The sequence below is a fragment of the Podarcis filfolensis genome (genome assembly GCF_964270895.1).
Source record: "Podarcis filfolensis genome assembly, chromosome: 3".
NCBI classification, from domain to species: Eukaryota; Metazoa; Chordata; class Lepidosauria; order Squamata; family Lacertidae; genus Podarcis; species Podarcis filfolensis.
The window spans coordinates 114,435,400-114,460,518 of NC_139606.1; the positions used below are offsets into that span (position 1 = coordinate 114,435,400).

Here is a 25,119-nt window from a genome sequence, read left to right on the forward strand (position 1 = left end):
TTGAGTAAATGTGCTTAATGCCATGACCTTTACTTTCTGTTCCTTGAATAGTAAGGCTTCTTTAAGAATAACATGTAATGAATACAATAATTAATTATTATTTTTTTGGGGGGGGGGGACGGACGGACTTCAGCTTGATGAATATTTTCTGTCATCATATGCCAAGTGGTTACGCATCAGTATATCATGAATTCTAATAAATAGGTGGGCAGTCAGTCTTCCAGAAGACACAGAAGTATCACCAGAGCATTCTGACTCTGAAGTCCACTCTTGCTGTTTGACGTGAGATTCAAGTCGAGCTTTAACAATGCCTTTGCGTTGGCTTCTCATGCTTGTCCTTTCTGTGTTGCTTCCCTTTTCTGGAGGTAGGATATGCACTGGAATTCAAATATTCAGACATAAATGACAGAACAATGAAATGGGGCTGGAAGGCATCTACTACCAGCATGGCTAGCTTGTGTTCTGTAGCTTTGTCTCCTTGCAGCCTGACATATTCTTAACAGAAAGGTTAGGAGTGATGGTTAAGGTGATGAGGATGGAGAATAGACTGTGTTTGCTTCCTTCCCACCAATGCCACCTGTTTGGGATTGGCCCCAGGTGTACTGCACCTGTAAGAATAGGTGACCCCATTTCAACAGGCATCATTTTTAAAATGTGGTAGAATGTCCCTTTAAAAGATGCAAATGGAAAGCAGTACATGTTCACTCTTGAGAAATGTCCCCTCAAAGATGATACACATCAGTGCATCATATCCGGGCAGATTATGAATCTTGCTTATGAACTATGCAAATTTATCAAAATACAATCAATTAATTATTACTCAAAAAAACCCACTTTTAAAAAAATTGAGTGACATCTCTAATTAAAATAACTATGTAAAATATGGAAAGAAATTTACTGCATAAAATCTCTCTATGTTATCTCACTCTTTATCTTTCTCTCTTTCATCAGTACATTTTCTCTCTCCCTTCTCTCTGTTTCTCCCTTTCTTTCTGCCACCCTCCTTTTCATTTCCTTCTGTCACTTCTCCCTCTGGGCTAGATACACAGAATGAACTGGAATAAGGTAGCTTTTTAATGTGTTCATATGATTAGGTATTGTTGAACTGAGGGGGGGGAGGGGGAGAAATAATGATTCACCTGAGCTCCAGAGGTGTTTGATCAACCTGTCCTCCAAGTCAGAATCTTATTCTCCTTATTCATCTGCCTAAATATGTTGTCATTTCCCTTTCTTTCAGGAGAATCTAAAGGAATTGCTTGTAAGACAATCGGAGGTCGCTGCATTCCTAAAAAAAACTGTCAGAAGATACATACTGATTCTGACTGCGGCAAGCGTGAGGTGTGCTGCCAGCTATAATGAGATTCAACTCCACGTTATTGCATGGTATATCTTAGTCTCAGTTTCTTGAAAAAAAGAGATGGATCTTCCATGGGAAAATGAAGAGAGCTAAGTTGTGCTCATGTTAACACAGCGCTGTTTTCCACTTATTAAATGTATGCCAAAAATACGAATTTGAAACTCATTTGCAGATCACAAGGCACTGCCTGTGGCCAGGTTTTTTACCTCTGCAAGGCAATGATAGTGATACACAGTCCCGGCTGAGTCAGTGACCGCTCTGATTTCATTCACTGGCCTAAAACACAGAAAGAAAAGATGAGCCAGGAAGAATTATACCTGACATTTCTTTTCATAATATTTTTTCTTAGAGTCTCGAACCCTTCTGGCTGTTAGTCTGGTACATCAGCAGTGGTAATTGGTAGCCCCTGGATCTGGTGGGATGGGGCATGGCCAAGGTGGAGCCAAGTTGTTCTGGCTTTCTCCCAATTCTCCTCTTTTGCAAAGCTCTAGCCACTAAAGCATGGCAGTTCTGAAAGTAAAGGTAAAGGTAAAGGTAAAGGGACCCCTGACCATTAGGTCCAGTCGTGACCGACTCTGGGGTTGCGGCACTCATCTCACCTTATTGGCCGAGGGAGCCGGCGTTTGTCCATAGACAGCTTCTGGGTCCTGTGGCCAGCATGACTAAGCTGCTTCTGGTGAACCAGAGCAGCGCACAGAAACACCATTTACCTTCCCACCAGAGCGGTACCTCTTTATCTACTTGCACATTGACGTGCTTTCGAACTGCTAGGTTGGCAGGAGCAGGGACCGAGCAATGGGAGCTCACTCCGTCGTGGGGAATCAAACTGCCGACCTTCTGATCGGCAAGTCCTAGGCTCTGTGGTTTAACCCACAGTACCACCTGCGTCAGCTCTGTAAGTACTTAGCGCCTAATGAAACAGAAAAAGTATAACCTAGTTTTAGAAGGGGTCCCTGCCATTACAATTTTTAGTGTAGGTTACAATAACCATACAATTCTAAGAAGTAACCCCCACTAGATTCCACGAGGATGGCTTCAGGATAGGACAGGTTAGTCTTCATGGTATCTCACAGAACTTTTAACAAGCTTAAAATTCCTTACAGAAATAACTTGGGGCGAGAGCATGGAGGAGGAAATTGGCAGGCAAACTCCAGGGAGAGCTCAATGATGAGAAGAGATCCAACATGGCTATACTAGGATCCTGGGACACCTCAATAGCTATCTGAAGAAAAGAGGAGGTTTTGGTGCTCTGACAGCACCCACAAGCTCTCAACAGGGAGAGATTTCATAATGAGAAGACACTGTCATAAGCTGACTCACAACCGTAGATGGAATAACACAGCAACAGATTTTTATATTTATGTGTTTGCTTGCTTTATTTCATACCTCCACCCTCAACACTAAGGTCCCCGGGTGAATTACAACAATTTAAAATATTGATGGGCCTTAGTTGCCCAGAATGGCAGGCAGGAGTCTTTCCAATATCTTCCTGGAGACACTGGCGGAGGAAGAGGGGTGGGGGGGGAGCGCACCGTCCCCGGCAGCATGATCCCGGTGGAGTGCCATTGAGGCTGCCCCCCCCACCCGTGCTGGGTGCCACGCCCCCGCAGACAGCATGCCACGTCCCCAGGACACGTGCCATGCTGTCTGCGGGTGGCGCGCCATGCCCCCGGGATATGCGCTAGCCCTGCCTCCGCCTGCTCTCTGCACCCCAGTGCTGGAGCATGAAGAAGAGAAGAAGAAGAGTTTGGATTTGATATCCCGCTTTATCACTATCCGAAGGAGTCTCAAAGTGGCTAACATTCTCCTTTCCCTTCCTCCCCCACAACAAACACTCTGTGAGGTGAGTGGGGCTGAGAGACTTCAAAGAAGTGTGACTAGCCCAAGGTCACCCAGGAGCTGCATGTGGAGGAGCAGGGAATCGAACCCGGTTCCCCAGATTACGAGTCCACCGCTCTTAACCATTACACCACACTGGTTCTCTGTCTGGAGGCATCCTGGACACTTCTACACCCAAGGCATGTGGGCCTGTATATGACAGCAGCCTCCTCAGGCTTCTGAGCTTCCCACTCAATTTCCATCCAAAAGGCATGAAACCAAATTTACCATCAACTGGATCCTGTAGATTTCATCAGGTTAATGTGCTGTTCAGCATTTCCTTCCTTTGGTACACTGTGTCTCCTTGTGGGGTAGCAGCCATGGAGCATAACAAACCAAAGCAGGAAATATTTTTTACAGTATGAATGACCTTTTAAAACAGGGGTTAGCAAGCTTTTTTCAGCAGGGGGTCGGTCCACTGTCCCTCAGACCTTGTGGGGGGCTGGGCTGTATTTTGAAGAAAAAATATATGAACGCATTCCTATGCCCCACAAATAACCCAGAGATGCATTTTAAATAAAAGCACACATTCTACTCATGTAAAAACACCAGGCAGGCCCCACAAATAACCCAGAGATGCATTTTAAATAAAAAGACACATTCTTTGTTGTTGTTGTTGTTGTTGTTTAGTCATTTAGTCGTGTCCGACTCTTCGTGACCCCATGGACCAGAGCACGCCAGGCACTTCTGTCTTTCACTGCCTCCCGCAGTTTGGTCAGACTCATGTTTGTAGCTTCAAGAACACTGTCCAACCATCTCGTCCTCTGTCGTTCCCTTCTCCTTGTGCCCTCAATCTTTCCTAACATCAGGGTCTTTTCCAGGGAGTCTTCTCTTCTCATGAGGTGGCCAAAGTCTTGGAGCCTCAGCTTCAGGATCTGTCCTTCCAGTGAGCACTCAGGGCTAATTTCCTTAAGAATGGATGCGTTTGATCTTCTTGCAGTCCATGGGACTCTCAAGAGTCTCCTCCAGCACCATAATTCAAAAGCATCAATTCTTCGGCAATCAGCCTTCTTGATGGTCCAGCTCTCACTTCCATACATCACTACTGGGAAAACCATGGCTTTAACTATATGGACCTTTGTTGGCAAGGTGATGTCTCTGCTTTTTAAGATGCTGTCTAGGTTTGCCATCGCCTTTCTCCCAAGGAGCAGGCGTCTTTTAATTTCCTGAATAATTTTCCTGCTGTCACCATCTGCAGTGATCATGGAGCCCATGAAAGTAAAATCTCTCACTGCCTCCATTTCTTCCCCTTCTATTTGCCAGGAGGTGATGGGACCAGTGGCCATGATCTTCGTTTTTTTGATGTTGAGCTTCAGACCATATTTTGCGCTCTCCTCTTTCACCCTCATTAAAAGGTTCTTTAATTCCTCCTCACTTTCTGCCATCAAGGTTGTGTCATCAGCATATCTGAGGTTGTTGATATTTCTTCCGGCGATCTTAATTCCGGCTTGGGATTCATCCAGCCCAGCCTTTCGCATGATGAATTCTGCATATAAGTTAAATAAGCAGGGAGACAATATACAGCCTTGCCGTACTCCTTTCCCAATTTTGAACCAGACAGTTGTTCCATATCCAGTTCTAACTGTAGCTTCTTGTCCCACATGGAGATTTCTCAGGAGACAGATGAGGTGATCAGGCACTCCCATTTCTTTAAGAACTTGCCATAGTTTGCTGTGGTCGACACAGTCAAAGGCTTTTGCATAGTCAATGAAGCAGAAGTAGATGTCTTTCTGGAACTCTCTAGCTTTCTCCATAATCCAGCGCACGTTTGCAATTTGGTCTCTGGTTCCTCTGCCCCTTCGAAATCCAGCTTGCACTTCTGGGAGTTCTCGGTCCACATACTGCTTAAGCCTGCCTTGTAGAATATTAAGCATAACCTTGCTAGTGTGTGAAATGAGTGCAATTGTGCGGTAGTAGGCACATTCTTTGACACTGCCCTTCTTTGGGATTGGGATGTAGACTGATCTTCTCCAGTCCTCTGGCCACTGCTGAGTTTTCCAAATTTGCTGGCATATTGAGTGTAGCACCTTAACAGCATCATCGTTTAAAATTTTAAATAGTTCAGTTGGAATATCATCACTTCCACTGGCCTTGTTATTTGCAGTGCTTTCTAAGGCCCATTTGACTTCACTCTCCAGGATGTCTGGCTCAAGGTCAGCAACCACACTACCTGGGGTGTATGAGACATCCATATCTTTCTGGTATAATTCCTCTGTGTATTCTTGCCACCTCTTCTTGATGTCTTCTGCTTCTGTTAGGTCCTTTCCACTTTTGTCTTTTATTATGGTAGTCTTTGTATGAAATGTTCCTTTCATATCTCCAATTTTCTTGAACAGATATCTGGTTCTCCCCATTCTATTGTTTTCCTCTATTTCTTTGCATTGCTCGTTTAAGAAGGCCTTCTTGTCTCTCCTTGCTATTTTTTGGAAATCTGCATTCAATTTCCTGTATCTTTCACTATCTCCCTCGCATTTTGCTTGCCTTCTCTCCCCCGCTATTTGTAAGGCCTCGTTGGACAGCCACTTTGCTTTCTTGCATTTCCTTTTCATTGGGATGGTTTTAGTTGCTGCCTCCTGTATAATGTTACGAGCCTCCATCCATAGTTCTTCAGGCACTCTGTCTACCAAATCTAAATTCTTAAACCTGTTCCTCACTTCCACTGTGTACTCATAAGGGATTTGACTTAGATTGTATCTTACCGGCCCAGTGGTTTTTCCTACTTTCTTCAGTTTAAGCTTGAATTTTGCTATAAGAAGCTGATGATCTGAGCCACAGTCAGCTCCAGGTCTTGTTTTTGCTGGCTGTATTGAGCTTCTCAATCTTTGGCTGCAGAGAATATAATCAATCTGATTTCAATGCTGCCCATCTGGTGATGTCCATGTGTAGAGTCGTCTCTTATGTTGGAAAAGCGTGTTTGTGATGACCAGCTTGTTCTCTTGGCAGAACTCTATTAGCCTTTGCCCTGCTTCGTTTTGAACTCCAAGGCCAAACTTGCCAGTTGTTCCTTTTATCTCTTGACTCCCCACTTTAGCATTCTATTCCCCTAAAATGAGAAGAACATTGTTCTTTGGTGTCATTTCTATAAGGTGTTGTAAGTCTTCATAGAATTGGTCAATTTCAGTTTCTTCACATTCTACTCATGTAAAAACACCAGGCAGGCCCCACAAATAACCCGGAGATGCATTTTAAATAAAAACACACATTGTACTCATGTAAAAACACCAGGCAGGCCCCACAAATAACCCAGAGATGCATTTTAAAGAAAAAGACACATTCTACTCATGTAAAAACACGCTGATTCCCGGACCATCCACTGGCCGAGGTTAAAAGGCGATTGGGCCAGATCCAACCCCCAGGCCTTAGTTTGCCTACCCATGTTTTAAAACAACCAATGTTATTGAACCCTTTAACGATTATTAAACCTCGTGCCTAATATCATGAGGTTTACTTTATGTTCTTAGAACTTAATAGCTTCCCGAAGAATAAAGTGCAATGTACAGTGTAATTAACTTGAGGAGTATTTTCTGCTATCACATGCATCGCATCAGAATCATTCATGCACAAGGTTTACAGGTTAATGTCTCAGAAACTACTATAAATAGTGGACCTTCAGCCTTCCAGAAGACACAGAGCATTCTGCCTCTATAGTTTGCTCTTGCTGTTCAGCCTTCAACAATGCCTTTGCGCTGGCTTCTCATGCTTGCCATTTCTATGATGCTTTTCTTTTCTGGAGGTAAGACATCTACCCTGAAATAGAAAAACAACAACATTCCGACGTAAATGACAGAAGAATAAAATGAGGTTAGAAGGCGTCTGCTACCAGTGTGGCCAGCTTGTGCACTGTGGCTTTGTCCCCTCGCACCCTAAGAAAGTTTAAATGGAAAGGTTATTGAGGGGGGTGAGGGTGGAGACGCTGTATGCCATCTCTTTAGAATTGAGCCAAGACTCCTATTCAGAGTCTTCCAGCAGCTGCCTCGGAGTTACTTCTGGCACTGGTGAAAGAATTGTGGAAGAGGGAAGGTTTCTCCTCATGTGTGACATGGAAGGCAGTCTGAAGGCAGTCCTGTTCAGGGAAGTTTTTAATGTTTGATGTTTTATTGTATTTTTAATATTTTGTTGGAAGCCTCCCCGAGTGGCTGGGAAAACCCAGCCAGATGGTCGGGGTATAAATAATTTGTTTTTGTTACCCCACAACTTGCTGCCTTTCCACAGTTAAAACAATGCTCAAGGAGGCTTACAAAGTTAATATCAGTAATATACTACTACTACTACTACTACTACTAATATATTTTTTGTACCCCGCCCGTCTGGCTGGGTTTCCCCAACCACTCTGGGTGGCTTCCAACAAAGATTAAAAATACATTAAAATGTCACACATTTAAAACATCTGTCTTCAGATGTCTTCTAAATGTCAAGTAGTTGTTTATCTCTTTGACATCTGGTGGGAGGGCGTTCCACAGGGCGGGTGCCACTACCGAGAAGGCCCTCTGCCTGGTTCCCTGTAGCTTTGCTTCTCGCAGTAAGGGAACCGCCAGAAGGCCCTTGGAGCTGGACCTCAGTGTCCGGGCTGAACGATGGGGGTGGAGACGCTCCTTCAGGTATACTGGGCCGAGGCCGTTTAGTTAGTATCAGTTAATATCAGTAACAACAGCAAAAACTCCCAACAAAACTTTTCCCCAAATACACCAGTCCTTGCTGGGCAGCAGCCGCAGCAGCAGTCCTTATGAGGCCTGTCAGTACTGGGTCCTCAGGCTTCCAGTAGGGGAGTCCTCCTGGGTTCCCTCTCTCCTCGCCCCTTCACCAGCCAACTCTTGCCAGCCCCTGACATATTATTATTATTATTATTATTATTAGTATTATTATTATTATTATTATATTTATACCCCTTCTTTTTCATTGGCAGGGTTTCAAGGTAACACACCGAACAAAGGGAAAAAAGGTAATACAAATAAGAACAGTTAACTATGATTCTCTTTTTTTTATATAATATTTTTATTAATTTTCCATCAATAAAAAAATTCGTATCTCACCACATTACAACTTTCACAAATTTTCACATTTTTAGACTTCCTTCAGCCTCTCTGACAATCATCCGAATTTTTACCTGTTTACACATTTCCTAAATTTGCTGTTGCCTTTTAACACACCCTACCATATCTATTTCCCTTTTTTACAATATTTCTTAGACCTTTACAGAGCTTCATTAAATGCCACTAGCGTTATTTCTTTATCACTTATACCTTCCCAATACTCAACAAACTTTCCCCAGTCCTCGATGAATTTTGATCTCGTCGATATCTAATCTTCCCTGTCAGTTTATCAAGTTCTGCATAGTCCATCAGCTTCATTCTCCACTCCTCCAATGTTGGTAATTGTTCCTGTTTCCATTTCTGGGCGAGTAATATTCTTGCCGCTGTTACTGCATATTGAAAAAGTTTACAGTCCTTTCTATTTATCTCTTTATTCTCATCATCCCTAACCACTGGCTATGCTGGTTGAGGCTGAAAGCAACATCTGGACCCAGGACCCAGATTCTCTATCCCTAAACTAGACCAATCAGTTCAATGGTTTTAATCAGTTAAAGATAGATGACTGCACTTCCACAGGCAGCATTTTTAAAAATTATATATAATTTATATATTTATATATAATTTAGTATAACATCCTTTTAAAAGCTGTAGTTGGGATGAATCCCATTTTCACCCTTGTGGGATGTCTCTACAGAAATGCTACACACCAGTGCATCATGTACAGGCAGCTTGCGCTTCTGGCTTTTGAACTATTGTTCCACGCTTATGAAGGTTTCTCAAAATATAACCAATCAATTCATTCTCTAAAAGTCATACAGTAAATTTGTTTTAATTGGGTGACACCCGTAACGTTGTGGGTTAAACCACAGAGCCTAGGACTTGCTGATCAGAAGGTCAGCGGTTCGAATCCCCGCGACGGGGTGAGCTCCCGTTGCTCGGTCCCTGCTCCTGCCCACACAGCAGTTCGAAAGCACCTCAAAGTGCAAGTAGATAAATAGGTACAGTGGTACCTCGCAAGACGAAATTAATTCGTTCTGCGAGTTTCTTCGTCTTGTGGATTTTTAGTCTTGTGAAGCACGGATGCACCCTGGTACTGTATTATGAACATTATTACAGTACTCCTTTTATAATGGGATAGCGGGCAAAGCACAAAGCGGGTCGCTCCCCAGCAGGAGGAGTTTCCCCAGCCTGGAGGATCTGTTGCCGGGAAGAGGCAAAGACACCCCCTCCCACCTCCCCACGAAAACAGCCCCCCTTCCTCTGTCGCCAAGCCTTGCCGCGTCTTCGCTCCGCCAAACCGCGTCCCACATCAAAGCCCCAGCCCGCTCCTCTCCCTCTCTCTCTTTTTTTTAAAAATAATTTTTTATTAAAGGTTTTTATAACAATAACAAAATATAACAAATACATAAACAGACAAAAACAAAAACAAAACAAAAAACATGTACCATTTCATATCTTAATTTCTTATACCTTTCTTCCCCGACTTCCTCATGCCTCCCTTTTCTGTATTCCAAATTCTTATCAATTACTCAGCAAATCTTCCCTTATTTTAATTTAAATTTAATCTAATCTTCCTTATTCTCCTTGTCTTAACCCTTGCTAATAGTAACCGTTTACTTTCCAGTCCAACATCATTCTAACTTTCATTAATTTTGTAGTATTTCTTTAAATAGTCCTTGAACTTTTTCCATTCTTCTTGCGCTGCTTCTCTTCCCTGGTTTCGGATTCTGCTCGTCATTTCTGCCAGGCCCATGTAGTCTATCACCTTCATCTGCCATTCTTCCAGTGTGGGTAGTTCTTGTGTCTTCCAGTACTTCGCAATAAGTATTCTAGCTGCTGTTGTAGCGTACAAAAAGAAAGTTATATCCGTCTTTAACACCCCCTGTCCGACAATACCCAAGAGAAAGGCCTCTGGTTTCTTAGGGAAAGTATATTTAAATACCTTTTTAAGTTCATTATAGATCATTTCCCAGAATGCCTTAATCTTCGGGCACGTCCACCAAAGGTGAAAGAATGTACCTTCCTTTTCTTTACATTTCCAACATTTATTATCAGACAAATGGTAAATCTTTGCAAGCTTGACTGGGGTTATGTACCACCTATATATCATTTTCATAATGTTTTCTCTTAGAGCATTACATGCCGTAAATTTCATCCCGGTGGTCCACAACTTTTCCCAATCAGCAAACAAAATATTATGACCAATGTCCTGAGCCCATTTAATCATAGCTGATTTAACCGTTTCATCTTGTGTATTCCATTTCAGCAGCAAGTTGTACATTTTTGACAAATTCTTAGTACTGGGTTCTAACAATTCTGTCTCCAATTTTGATTTTTCCACCTGGAAGCCAATTTTACTGTCCAATTTAAACGCTTCATTTATTTGATGATAGTGCAGCCAATCTCTCACCTTCCCTTTTAATTTCTCAAAACTCTGCAATCTCAATTTATCCCCTTCCTTTCCCAATATTTCCCAGTATCTTGGCCACTTCGACTCCATGTTTAACTTTTTAACTGCCTTAGCTTCCATTGGCGACAGCCACCTTGGAGTTTTATTTTCCAGCAGATCTTTATATCTAATCCAAACATTTAATAATGCTTTTCTGACAATATGGTTTTTAAAACTTTTGTGTGCTTTAACCTTGTCATACCACAAATATGCATGCCACCCAAAAATGTTATTAAAACCTTCCAAATCCAAAATGTCTGTGTTTTCAAGAAGTAGCCATTCTTTCAGCCAGCAAAAAGCTGCCGCTTCATAATAGAGTTTAAAGTCTGGCAGGGCAAACCCCCCTCTTTCCTTTGAATCCGTTAATATCTTAAATTTAATTCTGGGCCTCTTGCCCTGCCAGACAAATTTAGATATATCTTTTTGCCACTTCTTGAAACAATCCATTTTTTCCATTATTTGCAATGCTTGGAACAAAAACAACATTCTTGGCAGTACATTCATCTTTATAACTGCGATTCGACCTAACAAGGAAAGCTTTAAGTTTGACCAAATCTCCAAATCTTTTTTCACTTCTGTCCAAGTTTTTTCATAATTGTCTTTAAATAGGTTCACATTCTTAGCTGTCATGTTTATACCCAAATATTTCACTTTTTTAACCACGGTCAACCCTGTCTCATTCTGAAACCTTTCTTTTTCAGTCTGTGTTAAATTTTTCTCTAATACCTTTGTCTTTAACTTATTCAATTTAAATCCTGCCAATTGACCAAACTCTTGGATTATTTCCAAAACTTTTTTCGTACTAGCTTCTGGCTCTTGCAATGTAAGTACTAAGTCATCTGCGAATGCTCTCAATTTGTATTGTTTAGCTCCGACCTGAATCCCTTTAACCAACTGGTCCCTCCTAATCATATTAAGCAAAACCTCCAGGACCGATATAAAAAGTAGTGGGGAAATAGGGCACCCCTGACGTGTCCCCTTTTCAATCTTGAACTCTTCTGTAACCACGTTATTTACAATTAATTTTGCTTTCTGTTCAGAATATATTGCACCTATACCATTCTCGAACCCTTGGCCTACCCCCATCCCCCGGAGGTTCTTCAGCATAAAATTCCAAGAAATGTTGTCAAAGGCTTTCTCGGCATCCACAAATATCAAAACAGCCTTAGTGTTTATATTCACTTCCAACTTTTCCAAAATGTCAATTATATTCCTTACATTGTCCGACAAATGCCTTTTCGGGAGAAAGCCTGCTTGGTCCCCATGAATCTCCTCCATCAAAACTCTTTTCAATCTTTTTGCTAAAATATCAGCAAAAATTTTGTAATCCACATTTAGTAACGAGATGGGTCGGTAGTTTTTAAGTTGAGTCTTTTCAGTCTCTGTCTTTGGTATAAGTGTAATGTAGGCCTCTCTCCACGTATCGGGTGCCCTTTTCCCCTCCATAATCTCATTACAGACTTCCTTCAAAGGTTGTATCAATCCTTCCTTCAAAACTTTGTAGTACTTGGAAGTCAGTCCGTCCGGCCCGGGGGATTTGCCCAACGCCATGCCTTGAATGGCATCTTCTATTTCTTGTGCTGATATCTCCTGGTTCAAAATTAACTTACTTTCCTGTGAAACCTTTTTCAGCCCATTTTTCTCGAGGAATTGTTGTATGTCCATTTCTTTCTGCGGCCCTTGTGTGTAAAGTTGTCTAAAGTAGTTCTGAAAGCAATTCCTAATTTCCGCTGGGTTACTTATGTTCTTTCCTTCCACTTCTATATTTGTTACCGTGTTGAGTTTTTGTCTCTTCTTTATTTGCCAGGCCAGTAGCTTGCCACATTTATCAGCAGATTCAAAGGTCTTTTGTCTCATTTGCTTGATTTTCCACTCTAATTCTTGATTCATCAGCTCCATATATTGTGTTTGATGGAATTTAATCTCTCTTAAAATCTCTTGCGATTTCGGCTTCGATCTTAGTTTCTTTTCCCCTTCTTTTATCTTTTCCAAAATTTTTTCCTTCCTCTCATTTTGCTTTCTCTTCTTTAATGTATTTTGTTGTATCAAAAACCCTCTCATCACGGCTTTACTTGCGTCCCATACTATTCTTTTTTCTACTTTAGTCCTCAAGTTAATTTCGAAATAGTCTTTCAAAGTTTTTTGGGCCTTCTTGCAAATCTCCTCGTCTCTGAATAAGTTGTCATTCATTCTCCATCTAAAAGAGCCAGTTGTTGTTTGCTTCATCACCATCTTTACTGCATTATGGTCGGAGAAGGTTTTTGGGCAGATTTCCACTTTCTTTATATTCGGCGCCATACTGCTAGTCACCCAGATTTGGTCAATCCTTGTCCATGTCATTTTGGCTTCAGAAAAGAAGGTTCCCTCTCTTTCTAATGGGTGTTTTGTTCTCCAAATGTCAATCAAGTCCATATTGTCAGTCATTTTGAAAAAAGTCTTTGGTAGTCTTCCATCTTTTGTTATTACCTGTCTTTGTGCTTTGTCCATATTTGTTGAAACTACTCCATTCATATCTCCCATCAAAATTAAGTTATAATCCATATGGTCCATCAGAATTTCATGCAACTTCTTAAAAAATTCAGCTTTCCCTTCATTTGGTGCATAGATTCCCACTATCAGATACTTTTCTCCTTGGGATTGAATTTCAATTGCCAGATATCTTCCTTGGTCATCTTTGAAGATTTGTTTCGGTTGCAACTTTTCTTTTGCATAGATCACCACTCCTCTCTTTTTTACTCTGTCTGAAGATATAAATTCTTGTCCCAATCTTTTATTTATTAATAGTTTTCTATGTGCTCTTGTCACATGAGTCTCTTGTAAACAAATCAAGTCCAATTGGTCTTTCTTTAAAGCGTGAAATATATTTTTTCTCTTTCTGGGAATGTTCAAACCGTTACAATTCCAGGTTAGAAGTTGCAAAGCCATGATGGGATTATTTACCCCTTCCTCCTACAGCTCCCTGTTTTTGTTCCTCGTCTGTCGGTGGTTCTGTGTCCTTATCCAATGACGGATGCCCTTGTCCTGGAAATGTCTCTTTCTGTAGGTCTTCTTCGTGTTCTCCCAAGAACTTGTCTTTATCACTCACTGTCTTTATTCTTCTTTTCTTCCCCTTGTATTTAAAAGACAAGCCTTGGGGAAATTCCCACCTGAATGGTATGTAGTTCCTTTTCAGCAGTGTCACCAAGTCTTTGTAGAATCCTCTTGCGTCCAAAATACTTTTGGGAATGTCTTTAAAGATCTCAATATGAAAATCTTCAATTCGAAGGGTTGTTTGGAAATGCAGGTTCAATATTTTGTCTCGCTCCTCCTTTGATCTTAGAGTTATTAAGCAGTCTCTGGGTCTGTTCTTCCTCTGCTTTACTCCCAATCTAAATGCGCTTTCTATCTTAAATTCTTCTTTGCCCAACTCCTGCTTCCAAAAGTCAGAAAATTCTTTTGTCAAATAGTCCACCAGGTTATCTCCTTCCTTTTCCGGCACAAGTCTGATCCTTAAGTTCCTCTCCTTACGTTGCATATCCTGCATAGAGAGTGCCAGTTCATACTCATCTAGTTTCTTATAAACTGGTGGAAACTTTTCCTCAGCAGCAGTTGCAATTTCTTTGGCTTCCTCAGCTATCTTTCGTGTTGTAGATGAATCTTCCAATAATTTCCCAATTGCTTCTGCATTTGAGTTCACTTTGTTCCCAAGGTCGGTTATGCTTTTTGTATTTAAATCAATTTTCCCAGAGATTTCTTCAATTTTCTTATTTGTTTCAGCAATTTGTACTTTGGTTTCTACACCTTGCTTTTTTAGTTCCTCTAATGAATCGTTTATCTTCTCCAAAACCTTAGCAAATGATTCTTCTGAAGACATTGTCTTCACTTTTGCCTTTGAGACAGCTGTAATTCCAGAGGCCCCTGTTACAGAGGCCCTTCTTTGCTTGGAAAAATCCACTTTGTATTGTCTGCCAGATCTCAAGGTTGTTTCTTGTGAATCCTCTTTCTCTTTACCATCTGCCATAACAAAGTCTTTTAGTCAAGGTCATTCCCACACTCTTATGCTGTCAGACAAAGTTCTCAGATTTTAAACTCCACTTGTTGCTGAAACAATTTATAAATCCTCTAGAGGGCGTAAAGTCAGTTTTTTACTTTCTGATTAGTCCCACACTCTCCAGAAAATTAAACAAAGGTCCTTCTAGTCCCTTTCAATTATTCTTTTCTCTTTCTGGAGATTTCAAATCAATAATGTCCTGCAAGTATCTTTACTTTGCAACAAAATACATATTTCAAGTTGAGAGTAGCCAAAGTCAGTCAAAGATACTTTTTTTCCTTCTTGTAGCAACAGTCCTTAGCCGGTGCCTCTCCCTCTCTCTCCACGAGGTGCCAAAGGAAGTTCGAGCCCAGGAACCGAGGGCGGACGCACAAAGCGCCCGGCGCGGACTCTCCCTTGCTCCCCCCGTTACCTTGCGCCACGCCGCCGGGCTCCCCACAGTCTCGGCAGCTGCTCCCGGCTTCTTCCCACCCCCACAAAGGCGCCTTCGCGGCGGCCCAAGCGCAGTGGATGCCTCCTCCTCCTCCTCCTTGGTCCCCCTCCTCCTGCCTTCGTGCAGTTAGGGCAAAATGGAGCAGCCACGTGGGGAGGGGGAGAGAGAGAGAGAGGCAGAGGCAGAGGCGGCGCAGAGACCCAGCCAGATCTGCTGGATCCCAGCCCACCTGCCTCCTCTGTGCCCTCTCCAGAAGAGGATCCCTCTGCGTCGTTCTGCTAGATCCCGCTTCTGTTGCGCCTGTTACGGTAAAATCTGGGTGCGAGGCTGCTCTGCCACCCAGCTCGTCGGACTAAGTCCGCGGGTCCCTGCGGAGCTCAGCCGGAGACAGGAGCAAGCTGCAGAAGATCCAAGTTTATTGCGCAACAGGTTCAAGGCGAGATTGAACAGCGAGAAAGGGGTGACATGAACTTTTGAAACTTCCCTCCATGCCCCAGAATACAGTGCAAAACACATCCCAGTTACATCATGAATACATTAAGAAGAGGTTGGGTTATACAGGATTAACATATGGAGGAGGGAGGGGGGGATATGCAGAGCTGGAGATATACGCAGATAAGCACATCCTGAGTACCGGGTGATGAGAAGACAATGGTCCATGTACTGGCATTGCCTGGAGGAAAGGCTTGGCAGAGTGATTTGACAGGATTAGGGTCTTGACACCTTGCTTGAGGGATTATGGAGGACAGGGGAGGTGTCATGGAGTCCTAGAGAAATTGAGCAAATTGGCACGTTGATTTTCTATGAATTTTATAGATTTTAGTCCCTTTTGACATTGACAATTGGAAATAAATGGATATATTGTAGCGAAGAAGAAGGTGAAGAAGACATGCTCCCCCCTTCCGTATCACGCCCAAGTCCGTTATTTGTTCTTTGGCTCCTTCTGCAATCTTTCTTTCGTGCGCTTTTAAGCACACGCTCTGTCTCCGGAGTCTCTCTCTCTCTCTCTCTCTCTCTCTCTCTCTCTCTCGTATCGGGTTACTCTGCTCGGAACTCAGGACTAACTGTCGTGCTCACGATCACGCTTGGAAGAGATTTGCTCCCGCTCTTTTCTTGCCTTGCGTTCATTCGCGGAGCGAGACGCTCTCCTTCCCCAAGGCTGAAATTGGAAAAGGTAGGTCGCTCCTTCGCTCGCTCCCTGCCAGCCCAGTTCCCGCTTCAAACTTGGTACAGTATTAACGGTTTTAAGAAAAAGGAAACAAACTCGCAAGACGTTTCGTCTTGCGAAGCAAGCCCATAGGGAAATTCGTCTTGCGAAGCAGCTCAAAAAACGAAAAACTCTTTCGTCTTGCGAGTTTTTCGTCTTCCGAGGCATTCGTCTTGCGAGGTACCACTGTACTGCTCCAGCGGGAAGGTAAACAGCGTTTCCGTGCACTGCTCTGGTTCGCCAGAAGCGGCTTAGTTCTGCTGGCCACATGACCCGGAAGGTGTAAGCCGGCTCCCTTGGCCAATAAAGCGAGATGAGCACCGCAACCCCAGAGTTGGTCACGACTGGACCTAATGGTCAGGGGTCCCTTTACCTTTACCTAATTCACAGCGCTAAATCTATGGTGCCTCATTCTTTTCTTTTGCTCTCTTTGAGAGAGAGCATTCCTTCTCTCTTTTCCTTCCCTCTTTTCCTTCTCTCTTTCATTCACCCTTGCCTTATTCTTCCGTGGCTCTGCTCTATCTCATTCAGTCACCCATTTTTCCTTGGTCTGTTCCTCCTCTTTCTGCCACCCCCTTTCCCTTCTCTCAGTTCCTTCTGTCACTCCCCCCCCCCCCCCGTGCTGGACAGTTAGGCAGTGTGAGCTGTCGTGAAGAAGATTTCACGATCTGCAACTGTAAATCTTGAGGGTGGTCTAGCAACACTTCCTTACGTGAATGCTAGCTCCTTTGCGTGGCAGAGTAATGACTGCGCAGCTTAAGCGTTGAAGGTTCAAATTGCACACAGGTGATAGGCAATTTGATAGTAAAACACTCATGGAAGCAATAAAGCTCAGTCAAGCACTGCTTCCTTGAAAGGCAATCACCATCTTGTTGGTAGAAGACTATTTACAACTTTACTACTGCACTGATAGTAAGGCACACTTCAGTCCTAAATGCTGCTTGCACACAGCTCAGCAGTCTCTCCCTTGTGGGAATCACACATGTCCATAGATAAGTGCCTGTGGCGATCATACAGGGTCCCTGGACATTTAACAGTCTATTTACCCCTGTGCCACCATTGTGCTCGCTTCCCCGCTGCCACCAACCCATTACTCTTGGGTAAAACACTGAGTCCAGACCGTTGTTAAAACTGAACCAAATAAACAAGTTTATTTTATAAGCCTTAACAATTTTATGGTTTCTCAGATAATATTCCTGTCAGTTTCTTAACTTCTTTACCGGCCTATCCCTTCCTAATACCTTCTGACTGATTATTTCAACTGTTTGACTGACTCCTCTTAACAGATTCTCTCACTCTTTCACATCAGACTAGCCCAACCCACAGACTTATCCTCTCTGTCTCTTCTCTAACTCCAGACTGACTTCTCAACCACCCTAACTCTAACTCTAACTCCCCTTGGGTTCCCATTGGTTAGTCATTTTACAATTAGTTAACCTTTTCCTTATGAACCCAGTATGATGTAACACACCTAGGAGGGCAAATGCCTCAGTGTCCCATAGCTATTTACCTGAATGCTTGGAGAATCTTCAAGAATCTTCTCACAGTTCCTGGAAACAAATGGTCCTTTCTCACTTGCTCTAACATGTCATAAGTTAGCTTCTTAACCTGGGGTTTTTTATTGTATGGAATTTTTGGAGTCGAAGAGAAAGAATTATAGCCTGAGGTTCAGCCATGTTTGTGACAATGTTGATCAGCCTGTCAGTCAAATAAGAATTTTACCCTTCTTATTCATCTCTTCTAAATGTGTGGTCATTTCCCCCCTTTACAGAAACTGCTAAAGGAACAGCTTGTAAGATAATCGGAGGTGAATGCATGCCTAAGAAAAAGTGCAAGAAAATATACCATGCTTCTGACTGTGGCAAGCATGAAGTGTGCTGCCAGGTAAAATGAGGTTCAGATCCATGTCAGCGCATATTTCATAATGCCAACTTCCTGAAAAAAGTGATGGCTCTTCAGCTGGGGAAGCCAAGAAAGCTACTCTGTTATCATGTCAACGCAGATAAAACACTTTATTCCACTCATTAAAATGTATGTCAAAAAATACAGATTTGAAACTTATTCGCAGATCACGGGCACTCTCTGTGACCAAGCTCCTGTCTCTCTGCCAAGCAACGACTGAGTCAATGGCAACATTTATTTCATTCACTGGGTGGGAACACACAAAGTCATGAAAAGCCAGGCTGACTTGTCTCAGCGGCAGGGGCGTCTTACCCATAGAGGCTAGTGGTGCAGGCCGCCAGGGTGCCAAGTTCTGGAGGGCACCTCCTGGCATCAGCTCACTGTCTTTGCCCTCGCCCGCCATGCCACACTGAAGCAGCACTGCACCTGGAGACTCTGGCTGTCGTGGCCACCATGGCACGAAGCAGCCAGCTGAGCTGGGAGCCACCGCGTCCAGCCTCCACCTCTTCCCCGCTGGAGGAGCTGCCCTCCAGCCTCTGCCTCCCTCCTCCAGCCCCGCAAAGCTGGGCACGTCGCCAGCAGTGCCATCCTCCCTAAAAAAGGTCGGCAGCTATGGGAAACGGGGGTGGGGGATGGAGGGATCTTTGCACCACAGCGCCGGATATGCTTAAGACGGACCTGCTCAGAGGTATACCTGCACATTTCTTTTTGTAACATTTTTTCCCTGGAGGGCTAGAAACTGGTTCTTCTAAAAATGAAAGCTCAGAGTCTGGGGACCCTGATGGCCATAAGCTCGGTACAATGGCAGTGGTAGCTGGTAGCCTCTGACCTGGTAGGGCAGTATAAGTCCAAGGGGGTCATGTCGGTGGGACTCCACCTAGGCGGGGAGAAGAGAGCCAGTGTGGTGTAGTGTTAAGAGTGGTAGACTTGTAATCTGGTGAACTGGGTTCACGTCCCCGCTCCTCCACATGCAGCTGCTGGGTGACCTTGGGCTAGTCACACTTCTCTGAAGTCTCTCTGCCTCACTCACCTCACAGAGTGTTTGTTGTGGGAGAGGAAGGGAAAGGAGATTGTTTGCTGCTTTGAGACTCCTTAGGGTAGTGCTAAAGCAGGATATCAAATCCAAACTCTTCTACTCTTCTTCTTCTTAGGCAAGGGCAGATTGTTCTAGCTTTGTTCCAATCCTCATAGCTTGCAAAGCTGTGCACACTAAAACATTGCTGTTTTATAAGCAGTTAGTGCCTAACTAAGCCCAAAAAGCCATGTGGAAAAAGATGACCCCTCTTGAATTATTCACTTCTGTGCCTTCTTTCCAGAATGTGGAACGACATTTAACAGACTAGGGTGTAGGAGACCAGAGTTAAAAGTAGCACTCATCTACGAATAGCTCCCTGGGTGATCTTGGGCTACTTACTGCCTGGCTATGTCTCAGACATAGAACACAAATGAAAGCTTTGCTGAAACCATCTTTTTAAAAGTAGCAATACAAGTAGATAAGCAATAAGTCGGCTTATTTCATCGTTGCAAACCTACTAGAAAAGCCTTCCATATTGTGTCATTATTCATCGCAAATAAGTTGTTCAGATTTTTAGTGACGTAACCTTCCCAAGTATTTGAAATATTTGTTTACCAAAGGCATGCCCAAGTCTCTAGATAACATTATTTGAGTTGTGGTAAAGAAATTGTAAAACTTTAAATCATAGAATGGTAGAGTTGGAAGGGACAAAAAGAGTTATCTTGTCCAACCTCCTACAATGCAGAAATCTTGACTAAAGCAACTATGGCAGTGGAGTATGGGCAGAACATCATCCCTATGACCAAAGCTTTAGATTTTCCTTGTACCACCATGAACATATTGCAAAGCTGGATTTTGTTTTAGTAATCAAAAAGTTGATGAGCCAGGTGGTCCAAGCAAAAACAGGGCCAATCAAAATCACAGATAACACTTGGCTCTCTAAGTTGGTGAGATGGGCCTCCTCCACTGGGTTGTCCTAGTGTGAAGGTTCAGTCCAACTCTGCTATCCACATAGAGTTGCAGACAAATTATTCAGGAGGGTCTGGAGCACTGTTTTAGGGAAAACTCAGAGCCCATAATAAGTCCCACACTTTTCCGGGAAGCTATGAAGGCAGTAATCTGTGGCATATGTTTAAAAGAGCAGCTGAAACCATATAAATGTTAGATTTCTGTTATTCCACTGTGCAGTTTTTGGAGTCACAAGACACTGTTGACATTCCAGACTGTTGGAAGTCTCATGGGTGACTGGAGACGGATGTTAATGTTGCTGGTTTCCTGTTGTTCTCTCTCTCACAGAGGGCAGCTGCATATTCTTTCTGTCCTGAGTAGTTAGAAATAAACGTAGCAATGTAGCACACATTTCTCTCTCCTTCTGCTGCTGTTTGGATACTCTGCGTAATGGGAGCATGCCTGAAGCCTCATTAAAGGCTTAGGTCGTTAATTACCGTTGGAGCAGAGGTCGATGGATTCTGAAGATACGACGAGGAGGAGAGCCATTACAGCTTGGTCGTATGCAAACTCTGACAAACTCTGGAACGCTTGAGCTAAATTGACAGATGCTGACAATCCAGACCAGGTTGAGCTAGATAGACCAGTGGTTTGATTCAGTATATGTTCTTATAACCCAATTCATTCACAGTCAGCATAATAGTGAAGACCTTAAACTGGACTTTTTATTTCCATTCCACTTTGTTTTGCACAATAATTAAGACCTTATACTGGACTTTCTACTTCCATTCTTTTTTGTCCCACTTTTAATAGCGTATGCAACAAGGGATATTGTCTTAGCACATCCTTGGTCGTGAGTAACCCGGACGACAAATTTCTCCATCGCAGTAGCCTCCGTCTGTCTCACATGCTCTTACAGCTGGTTGATGGCCAGGCTTGATTACAGCAGCATCTCCTACACAAAGGAAGCACTCTGGTAATGTTGGTCTGTATGAGAGGTGGCGGAGATGAATACACATCATTGTATGGTTTCAACCATATCTCCTGTGAAAGGAAAGTCTATTAGCAGTGGAGGTGGGGGAAAACAACCATTCTCATTTGTTGTGATGGTCCAAAAGTATACAAGAACCTGGTGTGTTGCATGTATCCCACATTTTTTTTAAAAAAAATTCAGCTCATTCCCCAATACCTTTTAAGCAATCTGTACCTGCCACCAAACTCATGCCAAAGTAAGTTGACAAAACCTGCCAGCCTCCAGACGCCATCAGACAGTAAATTACGGCTGCCATATTTCAAAAAGTGAAAATCCAGACACAAAAGTTGTTGAGCTGTTTTGGCCCAAAGTTGTTGAAGTTTTTTTAAAGGACATGGGTTGCCATACGTCCAGATTTGCCAGGACATTTCAGCTATTTCTGCCCGGACACTGTTTCTGATGGCTGAATCCCGGTGATGTCTGGGAAATTCCAGACGTATGACAACTCTGCAGTAACTCCCACCATCCCTGAATAGTGGGGTAGGAGAGTTGGGGGGGGGGAATCCACATGTGGCAACCAGTGTACCCCTTTGGTTTCAGATAGTACATGGGTAGACCAGTCTAAAAAGCCCGGGACACAATTTTTCATGGCCCTCTACCAGTGGCGTAGCATGGGTTGTCAGCACCCGGGGCAAGGCAAGTAAATTGCGCCCCCTAACCCGTGGAGCCAGGTAGGGGCAGAGAGCTGCGAGTGCGAGTGCCCTCCGATGTTGTGCCCGGTGCGGCCGGCCCCCCCTGCACCCCCACGCTACGCCACTGCCCTCTACTGACTATGGTGGCTCCTTTACCAGAAGTAATGTATTTGGCGTTAACTCTGGAAGTATATACTTGATTCTGACCAAACTAAGGCTCCTAGAGCAAAATAAACATGATGCTGGCCCTTCCCCCTGCACAATTCCCTTCCCAACAAGGTGCTTTCTGAATTTCCAGGAAATTCATTCTCTTAGGCCAAAGGATAATTCATTGACCTCTATTAGTCAATAGCCCTTGGCTGTGTTAGTCCAAATCTGTATTCTCAGGGCCTGAAAGATTGTGTGCTTTTGTCCACAGGTAACACCATGCAAACCAAATCAACATGTGAAATCAGAGATCTACTAATTGTTATGGAAGGGTTCCTCCCCTTCTCCAGATTGCCATAGTACGCTTGGCAGCATAGGAATGTTTTCAACAGTCATACCTGTTGCTTGCCTCTGTTCAGGATGCTACTCATGGGCAGTGCATCTTCATGTTTACATGAGAATGGGATTGCAGCCCTACCCTGTCTGGCACAAGCTTCTTTAAGGAATCAGCATTCTCAGCCTCCTCTTATGCCAGAGGATAGGGCTTAGAACTGCTTGTGGTCCCTGGCCTTGGACCTAAGAGCCCCTTTCATAATAGGCAGGATTTGGGACAGTCTTCTACTTCTCCCTCCCTCCTACAATCACATCAACCATTCTTCCACTCTTCCATAGATATGTCTTTCTGATTCTCTTTGTCTTCCATCCTCCTCCTCTTTTCTTTCTTTCTTTCTTTCTTTCTTTCTTTCTTTCTTTCTTTCTTTCTTTCTTTCTTTCTCTGTGGCTTGTAAAGCAGAATTACAGGTAAAGGTAAAGGGACCCCTGACCATTAGGTCCAGTCGTGGCCGACTCTGGGTTTGCGGCGCTCATCTCACTTTATTGGCCAAGGGAGCCGGCTTCTGGGTAATGTGGCCGGAATGACTAAGCCGCTTCTCGTGAACCAGAGCAGCACACGGAAACGCCGTTTACCTTCCCGCCAGAGCGGTACCTATTTATCTACTTGTACTTTGATGTGCTTTTGAACTGCTAGGTTGGCAGGAGCAGGGACCGAGCAACGGGAGCTCACCCCGTTGCGGGGATTCAAACCGCCGACCTTCTGACTGGCAAGTCCTAGGTTCTGTGGTTTAACCCACAGCGCCACCCGCGTCCCATAAAGCAGAATTAAGCCCCTCATATTTCTTCCTTCTTCAATCCCACTTTCTTCCCGTACATGTGGGATTGATTCCAAATTGGTGGTGTGAGTGGGGAGGAAACGAACTCAGGATCTCCTCTGTCCTCACCACTATCAATCCCCTTTCAGTTAATAGTTTTTCAGTTTGCAGGGGAGGCAAAGCCATAGAACATAAACTGGCTACGCTGGTGCTAGAAGCGCCCCCCCTCCCAGTCAAATTTTATTGTTCTGAATCTGTTAAATTTCAGTGTATATCTTACCTGCAGAAAAGAAAAAACATCACAGAAAGGGAAAGCATGAAAAGCCAGCTCAAAGGCATTGTTGAAACTTTTTCTCAAGTGGAACAGCAAGAGATGACTACTGAAGGAGAAAGCTCTGATGATAGTTGTGTGTCTTCTGAAAGTCTGAACGCCCACCAATTTATAGGGGTTTGTGATATAATGTTCTGTAAGCCCAGTGCATGAATGATCTGGATGCGATGCACGTGGTGACCAACACTATTAATCAAGGAGACAAAAATAAACAAATGCTAATTACCATCTACGTTGCATGTTTTTCATCAGGAAGCCATCATGTTCAAGGAACAGAAAGTAAAGTTCATCACATGACGCACAGTATCTCTTTAGAGTTGAATGGTTCAATAGCATGTATTGTTTTAAGGTTTCTCCCTATATATTATTTCGCGCATTAGGTATTGTGCTCCAGGGTTGCTTTCCCTCAAGAAGACATGGTGTACCAAAGCAAGGAAATACTGAATAGTACATTAACCTAATAAAATATTTTGGATTCAGTGGATGGAAAATTTGGTTTCATGACCCTTGGATGACAAGGAGCTGAGTGGAAAAAATATGACCACACCTGGGAGGGGTGTTGTGGCTGCCCTTGTGCTGGGCCCAGGGGTAAACCTGAGCAACACGGTCCAGGTCCGGTCCCGAATCCAAGGATTCTGCAAGGAGTCAGTCCAACATGGCCAAGGCAAGTCAAAAGGTAGGAAACCAGGCTAGGTCAGGCACAGGGTCTCAGGCAGGTTCCAGCAAGCGGCAATGTTGCTCCCGCAACCTGGGGCGGGGTCCGACAGCCTTTTATCTCTGTTGGGGCAACGGCCGGTCCTGATCCCCCAGTGACTCACCTCCCTGTTTTGCCTGAAGGCGAGCACTCCTCCTGTGAGTACTCAGGTCTCTCCTTCTCTCAGACCTGAGTCTCTGCAGCTTGGGAGATGTCGGTGGGTTACTAGACCAGAGCCTGCCTCAGCCTCTCCTGACCCAACTGGTAGTGGAGCAGCTGTATGTGATTGCCCAGTAGAGGGTAACGAGGTAATCCCCGCATCTGGAGCTAGGGCAGGCTCAGGCCCCTGACTCGGCCCAGCTGGTGCTTGTTGCAGGGGAACCTGTGCAGACTGGGGCTCTTCAGAATCAGGCCCCAGACTTGGTTCAGATGCCACCTGAGGCAGAGGATCCAGTGCGGACTGAGACTCCTCTGGTTCTGAGCCTGAGTCCCAGGCCATCAGAGCCCTCTCCTAAGGGCTTGCTGGATCAGGCCTGTGGCCCATCTAGTCCAGCATCCTGTTTTCATAGTGGCCAACCAGATGCCCCTTTTGGGAAACCTGCAAGCATGACTCACCTGTGATTTCCAACAACTTGTACTCAGAAGCATTAATGTCTTACTGTCTCTTACTGTGATGGCAGAATATAGCCACCATGGCTAGTAGCTATCAATAGCCCTCTCCTCCATGAAATTGTCTGATCCTCTTTTAAAGCCATCCAAATTAGTGGCCATCACTGCCTCCTGTAGGAGCAAGTTCCATAGTTTTAGCCATGCACTACAGAGGCTAGGACTTGCTGATCAGAAAGTTGGCAGTTCGAATTCCCACGACGGGGTGAGCTCCCGTTG

The 25,119-nt window shown here is 43.9% G+C and overlaps 2 long non-coding RNA genes across 2 annotated transcripts in view; one reads left to right on the plus strand and one right to left on the minus strand.

The window, feature by feature from the left end:
• Positions 1-6,863: 6,863 nt before the first annotated feature.
• On the plus strand, positions 6,864-18,279 carry LOC310758870. Its single transcript, XR_014546033.1, has 3 exons — positions 6,864-6,968; positions 8,139-8,174; positions 18,156-18,279. It is a non-coding gene; the product is annotated as an uncharacterized lncRNA (long non-coding RNA).
• The window catches only part of LOC310758909, a 39,675-nt gene continuing 23,891 nt past the window's right edge, over positions 9,336-25,119 (minus strand). The window contains exons 2-4 of the long non-coding RNA XR_014546084.1: positions 16,091-16,575; positions 15,071-15,477; positions 9,336-9,607 (exon numbers count right to left, since the gene is read on the minus strand). This is a non-coding gene — a long non-coding RNA (uncharacterized lncRNA). The remainder of the gene's footprint in view (positions 9,608-15,070; positions 15,478-16,090; positions 16,576-25,119) is intronic.